The sequence below is a fragment of the Saimiri boliviensis genome, chromosome 10, assembly GCF_048565385.1.
Source record: "Saimiri boliviensis isolate mSaiBol1 chromosome 10, mSaiBol1.pri, whole genome shotgun sequence".
Classification (NCBI taxonomy): Eukaryota; Metazoa; Chordata; class Mammalia; order Primates; family Cebidae; genus Saimiri; species Saimiri boliviensis.
Window position 1 is genome coordinate 55916907 of NC_133458.1, and position 26937 is coordinate 55943843.

General features: G+C 37.2%; 1 protein-coding gene and 1 pseudogene across 11 annotated transcripts in view; both read right to left on the reverse strand.

The window, feature by feature from the left end:
- The window catches only part of MAGI2 (membrane associated guanylate kinase, WW and PDZ domain containing 2), a 1426516-nt gene that overhangs the window by 1264316 nt on the left and 135263 nt on the right, over positions 1 to 26937 (reverse strand). The window lies entirely within an intron of this gene.
- The window catches only part of LOC141580078 (uncharacterized), a 51312-nt pseudogene that overhangs the window by 18759 nt on the left and 5616 nt on the right, over positions 1 to 26937 (reverse strand).

Sequence of the window (26937 nt, forward strand, 5' to 3'; positions counted from 1 at the left end):
CAGTGATGCTCAGAATTTAAAGGTGGACACAGGGAGGGGAGCATCACACACTGGGGTCTGTCGGGGGGGAAATAGGGAGAGACAGCGGCCGGTGGGGAGTTGGGGAGAGATAGCATGGGGAGAAATGCCAGATATAGGTGATGAGGAGGAAGGCAGCAAATCACACTGCCATGTGCGTACCTATGCAACAATCTTGCATGTTCTTCACATGTACCCCCAAACCTAAAATGCAATAAAAAAAAAAGAAAAAAAAGAATTTAAAGGTGGTTTGTTTGAGTTGGTTTGTTGATTAAATGTTATCAGATGATTTAATGAGTGAAAATTCATTATTGATCTCTGACAATGTTTACTATATCACTTAATCTTCCCGTAAAATATTTACTCTAAGTAACTGCCACTGGCTAGTATGTCACATCATGAACTGATGGCCCAGAGATAAGACCTCGTGTCGTTTATGGGCTAATATAATTAGGAATGACACTAAGGTCAGCTTGTCTTGCGTTTCATCTAAAATAACTCTGAAACACGTGGTTAATATGTTGCTAGATCATATCACCTTCAGTCTTAGAGAACAAATACACAAACACATGAAAGTACATATATGTATTTTTGTTTGTCTCATATATCCTGTATATATGATAGTCAACAAAATTGGTCATGAAGATTGGCCTTCTTGGTAGATGAGGAGGCAGAGAGAGGGACAGAATCTCCATTCATGCCTTTTTATTGACACCACCAGTTCTCACCAAAGGTTAACTTTGGTAAAATTACAGTGCAATAAGATCTTAAGCAATAATTAACTGGCAGGTGAGTTTCTAAAGTGCCAATTTAAAACCAGGATATGTGTGTGTGTGTGTGTGTGTGTGTGTGTGTGTGTGTGTGTGTGTGTGTGTGTAGATTTCTAGAGGTTAAAGCAGTTACCTACAGAGAGTTATGTTAAATTATTCAGGGTATTCAATAACCAAATCACCAAATCATGTATCAAGGGGGAGCTAGGAGAGGCAGGATAGAGTATTTGTATTATATTATATTTGTATTATATTAATAATCGGGGGGTTTATGAACATTGCTACTTATATTACAGTTTTTTCAACCTTAGATACTTTGGTGATGGGAGAGGCAAGGTTGAAACCTGCTGTCCTAAAACTGCCAGAAAAGAGAATTTGGCCATATTCTTGGAAAAACTGCAGATATACATAGCATTTTCCTCTTTATACTTCATTCTAGTGTGGTAAACCCTGGATAGTGATCATGTAGATAAGCTGAAAACTTTCATGACTTAGTCTGAGCTCAGCTCTTCCTTTCTGGTTTTTCTAAGGCTAAAAAGAAATCCCTAGATTTACGCTGCCAGGCACTGCTGCTGAGCACTGAATGTCAAACGAGGAAGATGTTATGGTGAAGCACCGCCCTAATTCCCTCTCCGCTTCTCAAGTGCTATGGCCATCTCTCAGTGGGGCAAACATTGAGAAGCCAATGTGAGCCCTTAACTTCCAAATCCTAGAGTCCACATGATATTGACAAGGAAAGCATTAAACAGTCACACTGCTTCTGTACACCTGAGCCTTGTCATCAGGGAATGTTTAACGGTATCAACCAGGAAAGGCCACAGTGCTTATGTGTCTGGGTATTGGAAGTTTAGTGCATGATCAGACTCTATGCAGAAAGTTAACTGTAACTCCACAGAGTACTTACAAACAACTTTCCCATCACTATGGAGTGATGATGCAAATCAGCATGGGAAAATAGGGATGAGGCAATGTCAAGAGAGAAAATGCAGAGATGGAGGTTTAAATGAGAGAGACATTATCGATAGTATATGATCATTTTCTTGGCCCTCTGGTTAAGAGCTGTCAGTTCTTAAAGACAGAATTTGGGGGAATGATGTCAGCCTAGTACAGCAGATTTTTCAAAAAAATTATACTTAAGTATTAATAGTAAAGCATACATTTTTATGTATATGATTTTCAGAGTATGAGCTCAGTCACTTCAACAGCTCTTGTTTGTTTTCTTCATTGGAAGCTTTATTTAAAAAACTGATTCTTCTCTGGATTGTGCTGAGTTTCTAACCACATTAAATGAGGTAAATAATAATGGTTATAACACTCGAAGTGGTATTTGACTAATTAAGATCCCAATGGGAGAACACTGATGTATTAATACCTTACTCTCTCATGATATTTATTCTTATCTCTTTGATGTGAATTACTATATTGATGTTAGAACTAATTTGACCAGCTAACTCTTCATTATCTCATTTTGATCTTTAAGCATTTTCCATATCTTGGTTTTTACTCTCAAATAAGATAACTATTTTAAAAGGAATCTAAACTGGTCATGTTGGCTGGTACCTGTACTCTCAGCACTTTGGGAGGCCAAGGCAGAAGATTGCTTGACCAGGAATTTCAGTCCTGCCTAGAGAAAACAGTGAGACTGTCTCTATGAAAATAAGAATAAAATAAAAATAAATTCTCCAAGCATGGTGGCACATGACTGTAGTCCCAGCTACTCAGGAGACTAACACAGGAGGATCCCTTGAGCCCAGGTGTTTGAAGCTGCAGTGAGATATGATCGTGCCACTCCAAACTGGGTGTCAGAGTGAGACCCTATGTACATATGTAAGTAACAAGTAAACAAATGAGAGTTAAAACTCCTTTGGTGAGGGATATGGAAGGCTTAAGAAATTGAACTACATATTCCTGTAGTATCTTTGTTGTTGTTTTGAGACACGGCAGGGTGGGGTGTCTTCCTCTGTTGCCCAGGCTGGAGTACAGTGGCACAGTCATGACTCACTGCAGTCTTCACCTTATGAGCTCAAGTGATCCTTCCACTTCAGGCTCTGGAATAGCTGGGACTACAGGCAGATGCAAGCACATCTGGCTTTTTAAAAATTATTATTATTTTTTGTTGAGATAGGGGTCTTCATATGTTGTTCAGGCTGGTCTCAAAGTCTTAGGCTTAAGTGATTCTTCCACCTCGTCCTTCAAAAGTATTGAGATTACCAGTGTGAGCCACTGTACCTGGCTGCCTTTTTTATTTGACATGAAACCACAGATCTACATTTTTGCTTTCAAAGTATTTCTGTAATATTTGCATAGATGAGCATTTGATCTTCAATATGTCAACTTGAATTTGTGTCTGTTGAACTTTACCTTGTCATGATGCAGCATTTTTTTCTTTCATTTTTGCATAAATCTTATGAAGTGGTATGGATTTCAAACTTTCCATAGTCCGTCTAAATGTAAACAATGAACTATGACACTTTGGGGATACTGTAAGCATTTGCTGTGCATACCTACTTGAGAGTCTATGAAGTATTCAAAGCTGTTGTCAGAACTGAATTTCCATGTAAATCTTTGAATGCTTTTCTTTGATTTATGAAGAAAAATGTTGAGCCTACTGCTCTATGCTTGAATTTTGAGGCTGCCAGGATGAATTTATCCTGCGAACGCCTTCTGAGGGTACCTCACAAAAATATAATGACTTACACTGAGCAGCAGGAGTGCCAGGGAAATTACAATCTGCCTTAGAACAAAATGGACAGTTACTGAGGAGTTAGTGAGAAGTGTGGTACCTCGCAGTGCCTTACTCCAGGTGATTCTGAACAAATGCTTTATCAGCCATTGTTCTCAAAACAGCAGTATAAAATCATAGTTAAACCTAGTGGGCCCAGATGGATGCAGTTTTAAGATATATTCTAAAAAGAGTCATAGAATAATTGAACTTCTTAATTGCTAACAAGATCTAGAAGTTATTTCCAGAGTTAGTGATACTGAGGAGTCTAGGTGAAGAATTAGGATATGGATTAAGTGAGAGGCTTCGCCAGAGGCTTTCCCTGGAATGTAAATTGTGTCAGGCTGGTAGAAAATAGCTGTCTGACAGGTCTGCTTTTCCTCCATCCCTACCTGCATTATCTATGGGAAAATGGCTTTCCTCCATTGTCACCTTTATCTAAGAAAAAAGTAGATGTCATTGGATTTCTTTACCTTTATTGTCAGCAAAAAGAAATACCGAGCATATGATACGATCAGGAGCCTAGATGAGGGATTAAGATAAATGTTGGAATCCTAGATTCTTTTTTTGTTTTTTATTTTTTCAATAAATTTAGAGATTTATTTTGCCAAGGTTAAGGACTACAGCCCACGACACAGCCTCAGGAGGTTCTGAGAATGTGTGCCCAGGGTGGTTGAGTTACGGCTTTGTTTTACATGTTTTTGGGAGACAGAAGTTACAGGTAAAGATATAAGTTGCTATATGTAAGTTATGCGTTAGTTTGGGTCAGAAAGTCAGGAAGTCTCCAGGCAAGGGTGGGCAGTGTAGGGGGTTTCCAGGTCATCCGTAGATTTAAACACTTCGCGACTGGCGACTGGCGATTGGTTGAAAGAGTTAAGCCCCACCTGAAGAGTTGAATTCAGCATAAAGAAGTGCTTCCGTTTAGATAAGGGGGTTGTGGCAGCCAGGGTTCTTGCCATGGAGATGAAGCCTCCAGGTAGCAGGCTTCAGAGAGAATAGATGGTGAATGTCTCCTATAAGACCTTAAAAGGTGTCAAACTCTCTAGAAAACACCTAGTAAGGGAAAGAGATTCTCTACCAAAAACAAATTTGTCTCATGAAACACAACTTTACAGGACCATTTCAGAATATGTCAAAGAAATATATGTTGGGATAAAACACTGTGATTTCCTTCAAGCCTGTTATCTGTCATGTGATGCTATGCCAGAATCAGATTGGAATTTGGTATCTTATTACTACAAGGAATCTGTTTTATCAGTTTTAAGATCTCTGCTTTGACTGAGTACAGCAGCTCATACCTGTAATCTCAGCACTTAGGGAGGCCAAGCTGGGCAGATCACCTGAGGTCGGGAGTTTGAGTCCAGCCTGGCCAACATGGTGAAACCCCATCTCCACTAAAAAAATACAAAAAAAAAAAGGAAGAAAAAAAAAGATCTCTGTTTTAATGTTAATGCTGGTCAGTTGTGTCTGAACTCCAAAGGAAGGAGGGTACAATAAGACTTGTCTGATCTCCCACCACCTTTCCCCTCATGGCCTAAACCAGTTTTTCAGGCTTCTTTGGGATCCCATTGGCCAAGAACAGCGTCCATTTAGTCAGTTGAGGGGCTCATTTTTGGTTTACATTACTAATCCAGAGAGCGGATTAAGCCCTGTTTAAATATCCACCCTCATTTTCACCTTGTTTGAAAACAGATTCACACAGATTCACCAATTATTATTATTGTTATTATGATTATTACCATCATCATTTTTGAGGCAGAGTCTTGCTTTGTCACCCAGGCTAGAGTGCAGTGGTGGCTCCCTGCAACCTCTGACTCTTGGGTTCAAGTGGAAATCCTAGATTCTTAACCTAGATATTGCTTTCTGGTTAAAAGGAATGGAACATTACATTATAAGAGATTTGAAAGCCAAAGTCTCCTCCTATTGGGATTCTTTACAGTGTTAAATTATCAGTACAGTCAATACCTGGGTAAACATTTTATTGAAACTACTTTGGAATATTCTTATTTTAAATTGAAGATTAGAAACTCCCTTACTCTGAAATATGAAAGGAAATATGGCTTTAAGTGTAGTTCGGTCTTTCCCTCTTTAACCGGCATAGAAATTGCTGAGTTTGGTCTCACATTTCTACAGAAAAATATGGCTAGTTTTTTTTTCAAACTATGCCCATTATCTCTGGGGAGCTGGGATTGGAACCTGGTTATGAGTAAGATGAAAGAAAACGGGTCCACTTCAGGATGGCATGTGAGATAAAATTGTATTACTATCTTTATCGAATGCTGTATATGTGAAAAAATCGTGTTTAGCATTATAAAATAATATTAAAATGATTTTAATAGGAAATAGACAAACTTATATTTCATACAGACATTGTCATGGAAATATTGACGTTGCCAACACATGTACCTAATTTTTCCCACTGCTCTTATGAAATAGATTCTGCTCTTTCTCTCTGAACACCAACATGTGTTCTCAGTACAGAGACAAGTGACTCAAAACAGAAGGTGTATAGCTTCTCTTGGAGTGTTTCCCAGGACAGTGGCCTCCTGTGCAATCTTTGGCTATGGAAGCATAAGCGAGTTCAATAGTGCAATAAACATTCTTCCCTGACTCCAAATTAGTGGCCCAAATACTAATTTGTCCAAGAAACGGCCTGCTGGTGCTGTAATTTCAACTCCCTCTTCAACTGGCAGAAAAGTATTCATGTCCACAAACAAATAAAAGAATAGAGGCATATCTATTGAGACAGGTGAACACTAAACCTCTAATTGCTTAAAGTAATTTGGAAACATATTTCTGCACTCATAATACAAAGAACATGACTTAAAGAAATTATTAAGCAAGTAAGAACAATTTGAATTATTTCTACCTGATCTCATTTCTGTTGAGCATTTACTAAGTATGTGAAGAATTACTCTCAGAGGTTAGACAAGTCATCTGTATAGTAATAATCATTTCTTTTCTTTTTTTTAAAGGGTTACATTAAATCAGAGAAGAGTAGAAACAGCAGTGAGAAATAAATGCTTTACAATATCTTTGAGAATTGTCTAGAATACTAATAACCTCAGAATTAATTCAAAGTTTTTAAAATTTTACCCTGATTAAAAAACAAAATTATTCACTGACAAAGAAAAACAAAGTTTCAGTTAAAATTATTTCATTCTAACCTCTCCTCTTTGTTCTCTCCTCTACATTCTTCTACCTTTAAGTATACTGAAGGTTATGTCCACAAAGATATATATATATATAATGGCATTTGCAGTACAATTTTCTTGTGATAATCACTTGTGCTTTGTAGATGTTTTTCTGTGCTACCTAGCTTAATTCAATTCTAATGTACTTTTTCTTTTACCTAACAGTCCCAACATGTGTGATATAAACTCTGATTATTCCAGAGATTATAACATGTAGAATGGAAGAAGAATAAAGGCAATACAGATAGATAAATCTTTCAAGATTTGTGTTGCAGGAAGAAACCAGTTTAGAGACTCTGTTTTTGTTTCTGTTTTGGCTGTACTTTCCTTAAATTTCCTATGGTGACATTTAAAATATATGTATTGGATTTAAAGTTGTGCTTTTAAATTAAAATATGTAGAGTTATTCCATTCAATTTTCTGCTATTGAACGTTTCTTAAAGACTCAGCATACATAGCATGAGACATAAACTTCTTTTATTGGAAAACTTCAGTGAGAACACTGAAGGAGAACAGTGTTCAGAAGAACACTAAACACTCTAGTGAAAAATTAGTTTCATTAGACACAGGATATAATCTGTCTTTAAGCATTTAGTTTGCATACTGCTGTGACACCATGATTAAAATATGACATAAAATTTAACTTATCAGATCTTTCGTTGTTTTGATGTTTAGTATCCAGGAAAAAAAATCCCTTACGTATGCCTGTGTTCATCACTATGGAGATAATGTTTCTTTAGTCTCTCTCAAATGTAATCAGGAAAGACTATGATTAGAAAAATGTCTACATCAAGCCAGGCATGGTGGCTAACACCTGTAATCCCAACACTTTGTGAGGCCAAGGCAGGCAGATAATCTGAGATCAGGAGTTCAAGATCAGCCTGGCCAACATGGTAAAACCTTATTTCTACCAAAAAAAATAAAATTAGCCGGGTGTGGTGGCACAAGTCTGTAGTCCCAGCTACTCAGGAAGCTGAGGTAGAAGAATTGCTTGAAACTAAAAGGCAGAGATTGCAGCTAGTTGAGATCATGCCACTGCACTCCAGCCTGGGAGACAGAGCAAGACTCTGTCTCAAAAAAGAAAGAAAGAAAGAAAGAAACAAAAATCTACATGAGTGTTAAATATTCAAATGCATTTTTGTGTACAAAATTCTCTGCAAGTACAGATGAAAGTATTCTAAATATACATCAATCCATGGAGGGATGAAAGAACATAAAACATTTATTATTGAAGCAACCAAAAGAGGGAAAGGGAAGTGGGTATTCAAAATTTAGTGTGCATCAGAGTCACCAGGAAAGCTTGCTAAACATTCAAATTCCTGAACTCTCCTACCTGGAAATAATTTGGTATGCCTGGGATCCAGGGATCTGCATTTTAACAAATATTCTAGGAAATTCCTGTGTATTTAATTCGGGGACCAAACTTTGAGCCTCAGAAGGGTAATAAACTAAATTATTAGGTAAGTATTAAAGAAGGATTTGGTGAAGTAGAGAACAGATGGGAAGGAAGTCATTAGCAAATAAAGCTGGTGTTCTTGTTTCTTATTTCACTGGAATAAAGGAAGCAACCAGAAAAGAATTCTCAAATATTCCACAGAACATTTATCTATTCATTTGTACCTGTGACCCTATATCAAGTAAAATGTATTACTATGAGCAAATTGTGATCCTAGTTGAGAACAATCACTTCAATTGTCCAGCAGATCCCATTCTCTCATCTGCTAAAGATTCCAGATATTCTTGCCTTTCTACAGCAAAACTACATTTACCTATTTGTTATCTGATCATTATTATATGAAGAAGTATTCCCATATTCCTTCACTTTAAAACACACACACACACACACACACACACACACACACACACCCACACCCCTCCATTTCACTCCCCACTTCAGGTACTTGTCCTATTTTTATTTCTCTCTTTACAATAAAACCACCCCCTACAAATTGTTCTGATCACTATTTTCAATTTTCCTACTTGCATATTTTCCTGGCCTCTCTCCAATTACAAGTTTTTCCTTTTCCATCAAAACTGCTCATAAAAGATCACCAATGACCCCTATGTTGTTAAAATCGATCATCAATTCTCAGTTCCCATCTCACATAGTCTAATACTAGCATTTGAACTAGGTCATGCCTCTAGATCAGGGATGTCCAATCTTTTGGCTTCCCTGGACCACCTTGGAATTGTCTTGGGCCACAAATAAAATACACTAACACTAATAATAGCTGATGAGCTCAAAATAAATCACCAAAAATTCTCATGATGTTTTCAGAAAATTTATTAATTTGTGGGACAGGCATAGTGGCTCACACCTGTAATCCCAACACTTTGGGAGGCCGAGGCAGATGGATCACCTGAGGTCAGGAGTTTGAGACTAGCCTGACCAAAATGGAGAAACCTCCATCCCCATTAAAACCAAATAAAACAAACAAACAAAAAATTAGCCAGGCATGGTGGCACATGCCTGTGATCCCAGCCACTCAGGAGGCTGAAGCAGGAGAACTGCTTGAACCCGGGAGGCAAAGGTTGTGGTGAACCAAGATTGCCCCACTGCACTCCAGCCAGGGCAACAAGAGCAAAACTCTGTCTCAAAAAAAAAAAAGGAAAATTTATGAATTTGTGTTGGGCTGCATTTAAAGTTGTCCCAGGCTGCATGTGGCCTGTGGGCCATGGGTTGAACAAGCCTGTTCCAGATTCAATATCCCCTTTGGCTGACTTCCAGGACCTCAGAACAGCATTTCACTGCAGGTTCTTTTGCTTCTTATCTTCCCATCCCTTTCCTTCTCCTCCCACCAGCTGTCCTTATCTCCCTTTACTGTTTTATTGGATATTTCATCAATTCTCATAGCTTCACATACCATCTACAAGCAGATAATTCCCAAATGTGAATCTCCAGCCAGTCCATTTCCCATTTATGTCAAACTCATATTCCCACAGTTCGTGACTGTTCAATAAACACCTCAAATTTAACATTATCAAAAACAAATGTGTAACCATTTCCCCTCTCCTAATGTACACTTATACAGCATTTTCCATCTCAGTAAAAGACAACTGTGTATCACAAGCTGCTCAGACAAAAAATCTTGAAGTCATTCTTGCCTTCTCTCTTGTTGTCATATCTCATATTTGGTCCATTAGCAAATCCTCTGTCTCTATTTTTAAAATTTGTATATCCAGAATATCATCTCTTATTGTCTCTATTGCTAACATTCCAGTATAAACCTCTCCTATTTTGCTCACAAGGCAGCGCAATGATTCTATTTAATTCACATTAAGGTCAAGTCACTCTTCTGTTCAAAACCCTAAAATCCTCATCTCACTCAGAGTAAAAGCTAAACCTTTATAAGGCCCTTCAACGGAAAATTATGTCAAGTAAATTCAAGTCAAGCTAGGATAAGTCAAGTCGAGGCATGTCAATCAATCCAAGCTGAGACAATTCGAGTCATGTCATGTCAGGACACAAGTTAAGACAATACAGGTCATGCCAAGTCCTAGATGATCTCCCCACCCACCCATTACTTCTTGATCTCCTTCCTTCCAATTCTTTGTCTCACTAGACTCCAACCACACTGGCCTCCATGCTCCGGAACTCCCAAGTCATGATCTTTGCTAGTGCTGTTCTATCTGAAATGCTCCCCCCGCCCCATCACGGGAAACCTCTGTTACTTGCCCACTTACTGATTTTCCATCTGTACTCATAAGTCACCCTTCAATCAGTTTTGCTTGTGTATTCTATATCTAATACTGCAACATAACCTGGCCAACACACTCCAACTTCTGCCTCTCATTTTTTGGCTTCGAATGCTTAACTAATAACATAGAATTTACTTATTCATCTTGCTTATTGTCTGTAATTACCCTGTCTCTCTCCAAATACGAAGTGCCTAAAATTTTTGTCTCCCTTATTAACTACTGTGCTCTAGAGAAGTGCTTGGCAAAAAATATGCACAGAAAATAGTTCTTGGAAGATGAGCGAATGGCATGAAGAGCACTGTCAAAATGTAAATGTTGGGATCTCCTTGAATCTGGATAAAAATCTTAGCTAGTTCGTATCAGAAGGTGGAAAGGCAGCTGGTGGTGCAGTAACAACAAAGAGCAGCTGCACCATGCAGGCGCCCTCCCCCACCTCCACCCGCTGCCTTCTTCCCTTGAGCTTGAATACTGTCAGTCCTTTGTAAAGGGACATTTCTAAATATCTTGGGAGAGTTTTAAGTCAATTTTTTTAATTACATGGAATATTTTCTAAATAATACATTTTAAACATGTAAGAGAAAATTCAATTATAAACTTCCTCTTTTCCCCTCTCTCTACTTTAAAGATTGTTTTAAGTAAACCTATGTGGCTCACAGAAGATATTTGGGGCTTATCAGGACACAAGCATGCTACTACTAAAATTGTTATTTTTTGTAAGCCTTTGTAAGCCTGCTGTGGCAATGAAAAAAAATACACAAGAAGTAGGCAAACTTTCTTTTCTGAAACATCAACTCCAATTGTAATTAGATTTCTGAAATCGTATGTCTAATACCTAGTAGAGTGCTTGATAATTAGAACTATTCCTCTTTCTGTCTCGATCTCTCTCTTTTTCCTCCCTCTCCCTCCCTCACTCCCTTTCTTTCTCTCTCTGAGAGAAAGAAGAAGTGAATTAAATTGAATGACTAATTTCCAACTACACATGGTACACTTGATTAAATTTTGGCATTGTTGTCTAATTTGTTGGAATAATTTAGACCAACTTAAACTCAAATAAGATACAAAAGATTATAAAAACCAGGATAAAGATACTAAGGAGAGCCAATTCTATTTGTTTGTTTACAAAAGCCCTTGTTAAGAGAACTGTTAGCTTAACTTTCATTTTTGAAGTTCTTTAAATCAATGTACTAATAAGATAAATGTTCATACTTTGCTCTACTTATTGTGCAAGGCAATTTAGACACATTATTTATGTTATTTAATTTACTTTGTGTGTGTGTGTGTGTGAGACAGAGTCTCATTCTGTCTCCATGCTGGAATGCAGTGGCCCAATCTTTGCTCACTGCAACCTTCACCTCCTGGGTTCAAGCGATTCTCCTGCCTCAGCCTTCTGAGTAGCTGAAACTATAGGAACGTGCCACCACATCCTGCTAATTTTTGTATGTTTTGTGAAGACATAGTTTCACCATATTGGTCAGGCTGGTCTCAAACTTTTGACCTCAAGTGAGCGTGATCCACTTGGCTCGACCTCCCAAAGTGCTGGGATTACGGGAGTGAGCCACCATGCCTGGCCTATTTATTCCACTTTAAAGAACAGTCCTGTGACCTGGAAATTTCTCTGGCCCATATAATTCAAATGCTTATCAGAACTCTATACATGTCACATTCATTAAGTCCTCTAGAGTCATGGAATATTATCCTTGAGAGGGATTTTAATGGATTTTGACTGCTGTTTCTTATTTCTTAAGAAACATTAGTCTTCCCTGCCTACATGCATTTCAATCTTTCTCCTGAGGATCAATTTTTCTCACACTCCTGGTCCTCAGTCTGATGAGATAGTTCTAAGTCAACCAACCTGTATCATTTTCCTGAATACCGTGAGAATTATAAAGCTATACATGTGACCAATCAAAATACGTAAGATATACTGTGACTTTTACTGGGATATATAAAAAGAAAATTTTGCTGTTCTTTTAGGCACTCCAATCAGAAAAGTTTTAGCTCTGAGACCTCTTGGTAGAATTCTGGAGCCAGGTAGAGAGAAGTTCCTCAAAATGAAACCCAGATAAAAAATGAAATGTACCTGGAGAAACTGGGCTCTAATTTTATCACTAGAACATTGAACAAAGCCTAACCAATCCCTGGACTGCTGTCTTATGTGACCTAATAAATCACTTTTATTGTTTAGGCTGGTTTGAGTTGGATTTTCTATGACATGCAACTTACTAAGTGATACAAACTTCTTCACATTTGCAACTCTAAGCACATCATTTTAAAAACACAACTTTGTTCATAATAGTAGTATAAACTAGATTTCTTTTTTCTTTCTTTTTTTTTTTTTTTTGAGGCACAATCCTGCTTTATTTTCAAGGCTGGGGTGCAGTGGCATGATCTCAGCTCACACCAACCTCTACCTCCTGGGTTCAAGCAGTTCTCCTGCCTCAGCCTCCCAAGTAGCTGGGATTACAGGCATGTGCCACCATGCTCAGCTAATTTTTGTACATGTGTGTATTTTTAGTAGAGATGGGGTTTCACTACATTGGCCAGGGTGGTATTGAGCTCCTGACCTCAGGTGATCCACCTGCCTTGGCCTCCCAAAGTGCTAGGATTACAGGTGTGAGCCACTGCACCCAACTGAATTCATTTTTTAAAAAGGAATAATCTGATCCACCCTATTTCCACCAGTAGATATTCAATGTTAGATAATTTGGTGGGTAAAATTTGGATGCATGTTTCTAAGTTCAGATTAAATGACAATGTACCACAGCTGTATCATAAATCCTTGTATCTATTGCTTAATTTGCGGCAGCATTTAAGTGTAAGTGGGATGCCCAGATGAATATGTTGAGGCTGGGAGAGGGAAGGAAGATATTGCTAATGGTGGTAGAGCATGAAGTAAGTCCAGTAGTTCTGGGCAAATGCAGAGAGAGGAAAAGAGAAGGAAGTAGGAAAGGAATCAAGGCTGGGTGGAGACTCAGAGATGAGGAGACAAAGTTGAAATCTGACAGGGAACTGTGATTTTTGCCACAGGCAAAAGATAGGTATTAGAGATTCTAAAATAAAGAAGGAGTGAGAAGGGAGCTAAGCTGGACCATTCGAATGTAGGAGGCAGGTCAAGGCTGGGAAACTACTAAATTGCTACATGGCCCTGGGCAAGTTATTTAACTTCTGTGAGCCTCGATTTCCTCAATTTCCTCATCCGTAAAATGAAAATCATAACACTCACCACACAGGGTAATTGCGAGGATTAAATGTGAATATAGCATAAGCCTCAAAATTAGAAGAGGATAGAAGGACAGGTCAAGGATGAGAAGGAAGAAAATTGTGGGCAGCCTATGGTAGCTCGATGTATGTTTCCTGGTTTGACTTTGGGCAAATTCTTTCTGTCTTTTCAATGTCTTTCTCTTTTTTCATCATCATTTCAACCTTTAATTTCCACCACCACCTCCCGCTCCAAGTTATTCTTGGTTTTTCTCCATTTGTCACTTTCAAATAAATTACATTTTATAGAATAGGAATAATAACACCAGAATTAATATTTAAATAGTGTATTCTAGTTTATAAAGTCGTTTCATATGCACAGTTTCATGTGGCCCACTGAGCAATATTATTTTATATATATACGCACACACATATGTGCCCATGTCTATGCATGCATGTGTATATATGCATAGAAGTTCATACGTACGTATTTCTGTATTTGAAGTAAAGTTCTTGCGTTGTCCTTCCAAAGAAGCTAAGTTGGTCAGCTGTTTTTAGTCTTGAGAAGATTTTGATTTTCTTATTCGGAAGGTCAATGACCTTGATTCATATTCTTATCCTGTCCCTCCAACCTCTTCTAATTTTGAGGCTTATGTTGTACCAGACCAATTTTGTTTCTTTTAACAGAATTATGGGTCACGCGGCAAGGAAAGAAGGTAACTAACATTTATTAAGTGCAAATTATGTGGCAGGCACTCTGCAAAGTCCTTTATATTCACATTTAATCCTCACAATTATCCTGCGTGGTGAGTATGATGATTCTCATTTTATGGATGAGAAAATCAAGGCTTATAGAAGTTAAATAACTTGCCCAGGGCCATGTAGCTATTTAGAAGCAGAGCTGGATCTAGTAGCCCATGTTCTTTCTATTATAACAAATTACATTTCTAAGTTAATGTAGGAAAAAATTGTAGTTTTTAGAAAGGCTTCTGATTTCCCCTTATACGTTATTGTCAAAAATTGAGATGGCAAATTGAAGTCAGAGTATATACTGCACTGAGTGTCCGATAGAATATATTGAACCACAAATGCAAGCCGTAAATACATTTTGTAAAAATCTTAGTAACAATATTGAAAATAAAAAGATACAGGTGAAATTAATATTAATAATACCTTACATTTCATCAGCTATATCTAAATAATCATTTCAACATATAATCAGTATAAAAATTTCAATGATATTCTTTACATTCTATTTTTTCATACTGAGTCTTTGAAATCCAGTATAAATGGTACACTCATAGCCCAATTCGCCGAAGCTCCATTTGAAGTGCTCAATAGCTCTATTGCCACTGGCTGTCATACTGCACAGCACAGGTGTATATCAGCCTTAATAGACCCAGTACTGCCTCATTTCCTTCCCTTGCCATGAAGGCTTCTTGGGGAGTCCTGTGTATTCTATGACTCAAACTTCTTTGCATTTGTTTACTTACTGGAACATGCGTGGTCTCAGCCAGCACCATGTCAGTTCAGTTAAGATGACACATTTTCTCCTGGCTTCCTGATTCTCCAGTTTTTGCTTTACTTCACCTCTGTGCTGCTTTTTGACCGGTACTGATCACTCCCTCTGCCTCAAAACTCTTCCCTCTGGATTTCTGTGAATTCGCTCCTTCTCCATTGATTCTAGGTAGGCTCTTCTCCTCTTACACAGCAGCTATGGCCCACAGTCACCTTCTTTTTGCTCTTTTCTTCTACGGGATTGCTAAACTTCACCCGTCATCTATACATTAAGGAAAACAAAATCAAATGCCCTCCAGACCTTCGTCATAAAATCACCTCTATATGTTCAGGTGCCAAAAGTTCATTTGGATACATTTTTAAAGTATCATTTACAAAGCTTCAACACCACAACACATACCACTTCATACTGATCATCAGTAGGTTGAGGAAACACTTATTTTCTTTTTTTAAAAAAAAAAAAAGGTGCTGGCCAAGTGGGTTATAATTTATTTGTCTCATTAAGTAAATTGAAAAAATTAAGAAAAGAAAAGCCATACAAAATACAATGGAAGTTGATTGATAAATGGAATAAAATTCCTTTTGTGGAATTGCATCTATCTCAAAGTAAAATAATGGCCATCCTTTTGAATTCCATATTTTCTAACTGTCAGTTTGACTACTCTCAGCAATACTACCATCCAAGGAATGTGACGATAAATTCTGAGTAACTATACTTATCAAATTTTTACTCTGACACAATATATTAGGCATGTGTTAAAAACTGCAGAGTGAAGAAAACAAATACACCAGAGTATGAACTCTGTTGCACTATATATTAGTTTTCAGACTCCTTTAGTACAATGTATGCTTTTGCACAGGAAACAAAGACCGTTTTTCACGTGAAGTTAAAAAAAAATAATTAAACAAATTTGCTATAGTTTTCCTCTTTTTCTGGTAAGTTTTCCTCCCATCTTTAATTCTACTTACCATCAATTCAAGCACTACTGCTGCTCATGGGGTACACTCTCTCTACATGAATTGCAGTAAAAGAGCTGGGTCATCCTCATTTCCTCATATCCTATTAAGTATTTGCATTATAAATATGCATTAAATAGATTTTTTTTTTTTTGCTTGGGAGCTGCTATTCACAACCTCACTCCTTTTTGCCACTGTATCTCAGATTTACTATATGAAAGGGTTCTTAAAGCCAGATGTGAGTTTATTGGTATCCCAGTGTCTGCAGTCCATCTCTGATTTCTGAGGCTAACTTCAGAACATTTATTCAACTTTTTTTCCTGACTTTCCTGCTTTTGACTATCTACCCTCAGTCTACAGGCTGGTAAGTTTGGGATGGCTGCCACCATTTCTCCTTCATTAATATCCTGGCTCGTAAAGTTGCCTAGAAAGAAGACACGAACACATGCAAATGCCCGAGTGAATATAGTGTGGTTGTGCTGCAATAAACATCCTTTAATTTCTATGACACAACTGTTTCAGATACTTGCTTTTCATGCTAATTGTCTTTCAATGTCCAGTTTTACTTCTTTAGTAACAAAATCCTGGACAATGTGTTCTGCTAAAAGGCTCCCAGCCTAACCTTCATTTTTGGCTATCGTCATGTAACTAAGTCTAGCCAATCACATTTAAACCGAACTATGTACATGCCTATAGGAATTTTTTTTTCTTTTAGAGGTGGAGTCTTGCTCTATTGCCTAGGCTGAAGTGCAGTGGCAACTTCTCGGCTCACTGCAACCTCTGCCTCCAGGGTTCAAGCAATTCTCCTGCCTCAGCCTCCTGAGTAGCCAGAATTACAAGCATATGCCATAACATTGGCTAATTTTTCTATTTTTCGTACAGATGGGGTTTCACTATTTTGGTCGGGCTGGTCTTGAACTCTTGACCTTGTGATCCGCTGGCCTTGGCCTCCCACAGTGCTGGGATTACAGATGTGAGCCACCACACTCAGCCACCTATGGGAAATTCTTAAAAGAAGACAGCTAGCACAACCTTGAATGTTGACACAACAGATAGAACTCTAGTCATCATCTTGACGTTTGAATTTGGAAAGCCCAAGCTAAGAATGACAGAGCAGAAAATGTAAGCCATGACAACGTTGTTAAGTGGTTATAGGAGCCCTATACAGCCTACTTATGAATTCCTTTTGTTAGGAACAAATAAACTCTACCACCTTAAAACTAATTTTATTTTACTCTTCTTGTTAAATGCAGTCACATCTAAGTCTAACTGGTACACATACCACAAACTGTTTCCTGAAACCCAGAGGTGCCAGTTTTAAGCAGATAGACATGATTGACCCATATTTCCCAGGAGGATTCATAATCACAATGTTTTCAACACCTAAAATTTAGTCTCAAGTGTTATTTGTTAGTGTTATGGTCAGTTGTGTATTTTGCAAAGGGCACGACTGACTGCTTGATTGTGTTTTCAAATGCATAGGTTAAGTAACAGAATTGATTGATGTTTTTCCTTCTTTGTGCTACTGAGGAAATTCATTGGTATATCTTTAACATTCCTGGTGCTGACTGTTACATATTCTAAATGATTATCAGATCACAATCCCAGTAATTATTTAATAAATCTGTATCTCTTGTTGCTTTAGAAAGTAAAAAATGTTACTTTATAGTACTATGATTTCTTATATATACAAAAATCCCTGATATACAAATAACACACACACATAAAGCATACACATAATTGCTATATTTTTAATAAAATACATGGGATCTAGCAATATATGAGAACAATTCTATAATCAAAATCACAAAGAAAGCAATATATTAAAAATCCACCTAGAATTATTAAAGTAATTTTCTACAATCAGAGGTTTTAAGACAATTTTCTCTAGTATGACTATTTCTCCAATTTGCCTTTCATAGGTGTAACATATGAATGTTTAAAAAATGTTTTATACAGTGTTGAAATTTGCATTTTAGATTTCTTGTGTGATCAATTTATCATAGTTATGTCTACAACCATATAAATGTTTTAAGTAACTATTGAGAGACCAATAATCAATTCTTTCAGGTGACGTAAAAACAACTTAGGTCATAGAACAATAGATGGAGATAATGCCTGTTTTAAAATAGAAGCAATTTTTGCATAGATATTTTGGAAGCTGACTTGGATCTTTTGCTTTATTCATTCTTTATTTTTTTAAATTTCAAATGTGGCAGGGCAAATATCACGTATTCATATGTTGATGACTTCTTACACATCACAAAACAGGGAACTGTGCACATTAAAGCCAAAGTTACTGCCGGATTCAAATAATAAGTTACTACAGACCCGAGGCTTTTCAAAATTGAAGAAAACCCACTAAAAATTCTTTCCTGTGGCTTTCAAAGTTCTTCTAACAAAACCTGCTTTGAAGCACGCTGGGAGAAGGACGAAAATACCACACACGTAACCTGTTCAGAACTGTATACTGTGGGCAGATTACCAACTGCTGCGGGTCTATTCACTGGGAATCATTACTGAATTTCCGTCATTAGATGGACATAATTTGGATAACAATATGCAGTACTGTGGCCCTTTGTACATTTGCATTACTAAAGCTGTTCATTTATTTGTAATAAGTGAGATGTTCTATATTCATTTAAATACTTAATACTGTTAAGTGAAAATGGATTTCTAATTTACCAGATACATTTAAATTTCACTCATTTTTCATTTCATAGCAAGAACCTACTTTCAATTCTTGACCACCAGGGCATTGGTCATTCAAAGAAAATTACAAAAAGAAATGTGACATGTAAATTTATTAACTTTTTTTAATGCTTTGACATAATTTAATATTCACTCTTTAGACATAGCTATATGTCCATGTTCCTTAAAAGTAAAAGATGTTGTCTGATATTTAATAAAACTTGCTGATATCCTCAAGTAGATCCAATCACACATTAACGTTCCCATGAAACACACTGGAAAGTGGTGTCTACTGACAAAAGATAAAACAGAAGAAAAAGGCAGTGCTTCCATAACAGAACACCTTATGTGAGAGAATGGAAATCTTTCTTTCTATAAATTTGTTTGCTTTCAGTTAAGAGCTTGGGTACCATGGTGATTATATAATAGGAACATGTACGAAATTAGCTAGAATGCTTATTAGTTGTCCTTTTTCAATAAGTGTTGTTAGAGACTAGAAAAGGTTGATATAACTGAAAACTCACAGGAAAAACAAAATCTGTAAGAATGAACTAGAGAGCTAGTATCTGCTGAATGCCTACTATGTGCTAGCCACTGGACTAGGCAATGACCTACATTTCTCATTTAAGCTACTCTTGTTGAAAATCGTGTGCCCAGTTATCAGTCGAGACTCACTTTAATCTTTTAGGTGACTCTAATGTGTTTATTGAGTCTCACGGCCTTACTCAAATGGAATTCCTTGATGAGAGAGTAATGGGATGAGATTATGAACTTTCCAAACAGTGGCAATAAAAGCCTGAAGATGTCTGCAGAGGCGACCTAGAGTACCTATTTTAGCTCATAGTCATTTAGTAATTTTTTTTTAATATATGACTTGCTTCATAGCAGCATAAACGAGTAACTGGTTCAAATCACCCTCATTTAGAGAACAAGGACCTTTGAGATCACTCAGTCCACAGTTTTCCAATTTTGCAAATAATTAAAGTAAGGTACAGAGAGATCACAAGAATCACATAGTTGTCAGTTGTAGAGACAAGAGCAAAAACCAGCTTCCATGTTTTCCCTCTTGTCAATGCCCTGAAGTGCCACCAGTCACCTATATACATTGGTTTATTGACCTTAAATCTTCAGAAAGCCAGTTTAGCAGAAGTTAAGAGTCCAGACCCTGAAGCCAGACTACCTAAGTTGAAATGCCAACTGTTGTCACTGTGTGATCTTGGGGAAGCTATTTAAACTCCCTGTGAAGCAAGTGTTCCATCAGAGTGAACATAATAATAGTAAAAAAAAAAAAAAAAAAAAAAAAAAAATTAGGGCTGGCCACAATGGCTCAGGCCTATAATCTTAGCACTTTGGGAGGCCGAGGTGGGCAGATCACCTGAGGTCAGGAGGTTGAAATCAGTCTGGCCAACATGGTAAAACCTGTCTCTACTAAAAATACAAAAATTAGCTGGGCTGTGGTTGTGCATGCCTGCAGTCTCAGCTACTCAGCAAACTGAGGTACAAGAATCGCTTGGAAGTGTGGAAGTTGGAGTGAGCCAAGATTGCACCACTGTCATTGTGGGTGAGAGAGTGAGACTCTCTCTCTCTCTCTGGAAAAAAAAAGTAGTTCTATTTGGATAAAATGACTTTATATTTGTTGAACACTTAAAATTGTGCTTTAAGTGTTACCAGTTAGTTTCTTCCCCAGATTGGAGTGCAGTGATCACTTCAGGCTAGAGCTTCAACCTCCTGAGCTCGAGTGATCCTACCACCTCAGCTTCCCAAGTAGCTGGAACTACAGGCACATACCACTACTCCTCAACTTATAATTTTTGTAGCGAAAGGTCTCACCATGATGTCCAGGCTAGTCTCAAACTCTTGGGGTCAAGCAATCCTCCCACCTCAGCCTCCCAAAGTGCTGGGATTGAGCCACTATGCCTGGCCCCAATTAGCTTTTAAATGATGTCTTCCTTTGTTCATTTACACAACAGCAATTTTGAGCTCCTATCGTATACCAAGTATTGAGGACACAAGTATGAAGAATATAATCGCATTCTCCTCTTTCCTCAATGAACTTACAGTCAAATGGAAGATAAAAATAAGTAATCAGACTTCAGATTACATGATATTCTATGACAAGGAGGTAGAAAATGCTACTAGAATATCTAGGGGAAATACTTAACCAAAATTTGAGACTTCAGGAGCAATGTCCTACAGAAGGGACTTAGAAGCGTGAGCAATTTGATGTGAGAGGCGAGGGGAGAGTGTTCTAGTTAGGGCTGGCAGTGGGCGTGAAGCCCAGCTGGAATAAATGTGGATCTGGAGAGACCAGCTGTGGAGTGTGAGAGTGTAAAGAAAAGAGACAGAAGTGGCGAAGTCGACTCGAGAGAGGAGTTTATGAGCCACATGACAGAAATTACAACATTCAGAAAGAAATGGAGAGCTCCTGAAGGATTTAAATGGGAAATTAACACAAGATTTGCATTTTAGAAAACTCACACAGGCTAGAGTAGGAAAAAGGGGTTAGAAGTGGGTAAGATGGAGACAAGGACACTCAAAAGCCAATCGGTAGTTTCAGATGAGAAATGATGAATGACCACACAGCCTGAAGGTGTACATGGGAGCCTGTTTTCTACTGGAGCACATGTGACGGACAGCAACAGGGCACCTGGGGTAGACCGAAGCCTTCCCTGAGTGAAGAGGACTCTGCTTAACTCTGCCATGTGGATTCGTTTTAAATTCCTGGGGATGCTCCTGGGAAGCTAGAGACAAAGTATCTGGACTCTGATACTTGAGATTAGATTCTGGCTCCTTTTATTCCTCAAGTATGTGATTTAGGGCAAATCCTTTTACGGCAAAGCACTATTATTATTATTTCATATTTTAAAAGGAGATAATAGTACGTACTTTATAGTGCTAAATGAAATAATACATGTAAAGATCTTTTTCACATTTTTATTACTTTTCTATTTTTCTTTAATTACAACAGCTATGCTAATCTCTGTATTGTTCAAATTTTAGTGTATGTGCTGCTGAAGCTAGCACTAGGTAAAGGTCTGTCCCTAGCGTGTATTAAGCGGTCAATAAAACCTAGGTCTTACCTTAAATGTTTTAATTTATGTATGTATGTGTGTGTGTACGTGTATATAGACACAACATGTCTATCTATCTATCCATCTATAACTATATAAATACAGTTTTCAGGAGGTCAAGTTTACAACGCAGTGATCTTCATTCTTTAAAAAGGCATTGAAAACCTTAGTATCTTCATGTTACAAATCTACTAGCCTTTCAGAGTACAACAAAATGCCTTTCAGTATATAAAGAAACAAACACAAGAAATATCACTCCAGATAACTTCCATAAAACAGGAGAATTTGCATTTTCAACTCTTCTCACATTCACACTCTATTTCCATCATAACCTCTTAAATATTTCCTTATATCTAAGATGTAGCTTGGTCTGTAAGATGAGAGACAAATAACTAAATATATTCTTACTCTTATTTTCCTTTCCTGATTATAAAACAAACATACACCCTGGAAATCTTCAGATGCTAACCAGTCTCCTTATCTCCAATAACTTCTAGCAGGATCCTATCCATCCATCATCCTTGACCATCCTTTCCACAACACAGACTTAAGCATGCTACTGTTGGCCAGCACCTAGCCCTCCACTCCCACCATCTTACCAGTCCCTAAACATAAACTGCGTGTTATCTTAACCCTCCCTTTGCTCATGCTCATGCCTAGAATGTCCTTCTTGAGAGTTTCTGAAATTTTTATAGAAAGCATGGAGAAGCAAGTTTTTACAGATGCCAGGCCTAGGAAACCAGCCCTACTTTTGTTAGTATTTCCCGAATCATAACAGACTTTTATGATAAAACCAACAGATGTATCAGTTACTGTGCAAAGCATGAGGGATAGATATAAAAAAGAGTTAACTGTTGCTTTCAAATTGTCCGTATTTGAAGGGGAGAAAGCAGATACATACATAAACGGAACAGTAGTCCATTTGTTTTTGTGAGTATAAAATGGAAATCTTCTAACTATGCATTAACAAGGAAGGCAATATTCATAGGAAGGCATTATTTGTAAAGGCCATTAAAGTCTCTGTTTGAGATAAAAGACAGCTGATTGATATACAACCAATATCGCTATCATCATTATTGTCAAAACTCCACAACATGATATTTAACCTCACTGAGTGCTGGAAATGGGGGGTTCTGCACGTCAACTCATATTAACATTTGACCATCTCCCCAGATTGCTATTTTCTCCAGTTGTGAATCACCTTATTTAAGGTGCCACTGCACTTGGGATTGCGCCACTGCACTCCAGCCTGGCTACAGAGCAAGACTTGGTCTCAAAAAAAAAAAAAAAGAAATGTACAAACACACAGAAACACTCACACATACACACACTTGGAAATTATATACAAAACATTTATTACACTGTGAAACGAAGTGGTGCCTTTCCTTCAAAGTTGGTGAACAAAGTATCAGAAAGAACAAAGAACTATGGATGTCAAATTATTATTATTATTATTATTATTATTATTATTATTATTATTATTGAGACGGAGTTTCGCTCTTGTTACCCAGGCTGGAGTGCAATGGCGCAATCTCGGCTCACCGCAACCTCCGCCTCATGGGTTCAGGCAATTCTCCTTCCTCAGCTTCCTGAGTAGCTGGTATTATAGGCACGCGCCACCATGCCCAGCTAATTTTTTTGCATTTTAAGTAGAGACAGGGTTTCACCATGTTGACCAGGATGGTCTCGATCTCTTGACCTCGTGATCCACCCACCTCGGCCTCCCAAAGTGCTGGGATTACAGGCTTGAGCCACCGTGCCCGGCCAGATGTCAAATTATTAAAGCACAGCTTCTAGATTTTTAAAATATGAGGCTTGCATGGTTAGTTCTACAGGTTTTCAAATTATTATCATTGTTTATAACCATAGTTATAAAGGTGGCTTCTTAAGAAAAGAACTAGACTACCACATTAGGATTGTTCACTTAGCTCAAGTTATACTATTACATTAATAGCTTTTATTCTAGACTTTCCCTCCCTTGGGTTGAAACTGTGTAAGAAAAACTATGTAAAGGAGCTTATATTTTGATGTTTTAAAACTTCATTAATTGCTATGTGCTATCTCATAAGGAAAGAAAAGTGTTTTTAAGAAGACCTAAGAAAGGTATACTCCCAAAAGCATAAATTATGTTGTAGCAATAATATGCCTTGGAAACCGCTTTGTAAAAATATTAGTCACTCAAAACAAATTAAGTTCAGTGCCAGTGGTACATTTTTCAGATACTATGCACCCTATTTTCTTTTAATTACTGAAAGGTACAGGGTCACTTTTAAAAGCAAAATCTCTCCTGACATCTTTGCACAACCGATAATGAAATGGTGCAGCTGGGATTTTAGCTGCTTGGACAGATGTTTGAGATGAGAATGGCGACTCCCTCATGTACCAAAGTCATTATTTAGGCATGATGACAGTGAGTACTGGGATCTTAACAATTCATAGAGTTCAACAGATTTATATTCAGGCATCGAACTTCTGATAGGAGAAGAAAGAACATGTTTTCACTCTAAAACCACAATCATGAGTTCCAGGTCTTTTCACATATTCAGAAGTCTGAGGCAGGTAAAGTAGAACCATAAAAGGAAAATTACTTGACATGATGTTAAGAAGCAGTGCAGACTCTGGAGCCAAGCCAGGTGGGTTTGAATCCTGCTTTCACCTCTTCTCAACTATGTGGCCTGGGGTAAACTGCTGATCACCCGCCGGCCTCAATTTTCCGGAACCTACCTCCAAAGATAGTAGTGACAATTAATATTTGGACAGCTCCTGGTCATATATGGTAAATGCCATACATGTGTTTGATAGTATTATTCTGAGGATTTGGTCATGGATAAGAATATGAGCAGCATGTAGACTCTTAGAAATATTTTCTCAAAGACCACATTTGTAAGAAATACTTATAGACAGAGAAATTGATATGTTTCCTAGGGGAGATGGTGAGATTGCTCAGGACACACAGGTTCCACTCTGATTCTTTCTTCTCTCTTACATGATAAAGGGAAATCCTGACACATAATAATAAGGTCTAACCTGTTCAGGAACACTAACAGTTACATGTATCACAAAATGAAATAATGGTAGGAGTATGGTTACCTAATGATACAAAGCCAAACCATAACTGTCATTTGCACTTAGAATTCTAAATTCAGAAGTGTCCTCATACGCTGCCTAAAGGGATACTATAAGGGTAATGTCTCTCTCTCTCTCTCTCTCTCTCTCTCTCTCTCTCTCTCTCTCACACACACACACACACACAAACACACACCTTTTTGTCATATAATAAACACAACATACTCTTTAGACGGAATTTGTAGAACACAGTCAAATGCAAAGATAAAGAAATAACTTAAAATGCAGAAAAATCCACTGTTAATATTTGGTGTATTTCTTTCCAAGCATTTTCTTCTGTATGCTTAGATTTAGAAAGTTGAAGAAAAGTTTTGGGTTTGGTACTTTTTATCTTGTATCAAATATTTACTTAATCTTTAAATTACCTTATAAATTATAATTTCAATAATTAAATGGTATGAAAATTCCAACATATAGCATAATTAATTTAACTGTCCCTCCTCTGAGATGTTTCAACTACATTTTCAAAATAGTTTGTTATTTAAACCAATAATTTCAAAAATATCAGTGTGTAACTACCTTGCACATCTTTATTTCAATTTCTATAAATTGACCACAAGAAAATTTGGCCAACACGATGGGTAAGATATAGCTTCTGCATTATTAATAATCAAATAGATGCAAATTAAAACAATAAACTTGAATACTGTTTTTCCTAGGTACATACAGTTTTGGTTTCCATGATTTAATTTTACTAAATGTCATACTTATTTTTCTTGTAATATCAAGAATATCTTCCTGTCCAAAGACCCATAGTTATCAGTGGCCCAACCTTAGTGCTATCAATGGTCAAAACCATCTTTGCCACCCTCTTCAGCCTCTGACACAGAAGCAAGACAAATGTGAAAATATTTATAGCTACCAATTATGCACTAAGATTAGGAAGAGGGAAAGAAGAATTTTAGTGTAGTAAGCATAGGGATCAAAAGAAACATGCAATAAAATTGAAGACACAGTAAGTATATTAAAGCAAAATAACATCAAATGCAAATTCAGCTCCACAGACACTGGAGTAATTTCTTTTCCTCTGTTTCTTTTTCTCTGAGCACTTATTGCATAAGTACTCAATAAATATTTATTGAAGAAATACTAAAATGTAATGCAAACAGAGAACCTAGGCTGAGAGTGATCTTAGAATTGGTATTAATATTTGGCCAAAATTAACATTTTTCTTTTTAAATAGAAATAGCTTAGTTTTCTTCTCTCTCTTTTTGTGCTTGAATCTTCCAAAACACAGTTTGGGTGGCATGTAATTTCTATATAGTTATAATTATCTCTTTCTCTGTATATGAAAAGGCAAAAGTTCAATTGATTATACAACTGGTTCTCAAACTAATGATGGTCCAGCATCATTAGCATCACCTAGGAACTTGCATAAATACAACTGTGGAGGGCCTTACTCCATATCTACTGAATTAGAAACTCTAAGGGTGAAACCCATCAATCTGTATGTTTAAAAAGTCCTACAGATGATTCTGGTGATAAGATTTCAGAACCACTGATATAATCCAGGGCTATTCTCCTTCCAACATCCTACACAATCACATGTACTGGTTTAGCCCATTACCTAGGATAATAACCTGACACAGAGGAAAGATCGAGGTGAGGTAAGAAACTTATGGTTTGAGAGTCACCATTTCATTAGTATACAGATAGATTTTTTTCCATCCAGAAAAGGCAGCCATGCATTAAAAAATCTCAATTTACAACACAGTAACATTACAGTGCCTGCCTTTTCACATTAAAAAATGACTGTTTTTAAAGATAAACATTGTAACATGTAATTATTTGTTTTATTGCCTTAGAAGATATTTAGAATTATAATTCTGCATCCCATGGCTTTTTACAATAGAATTATTAAATAAAAGAAAGTATATGCGTATAATATTTAAACATTGCCAAGGCAAAGTAAAAAAAAATACAAAATAGGATTTCTTAGTAGTGTGGTTACTATTGATTATGAAGATGGTTGG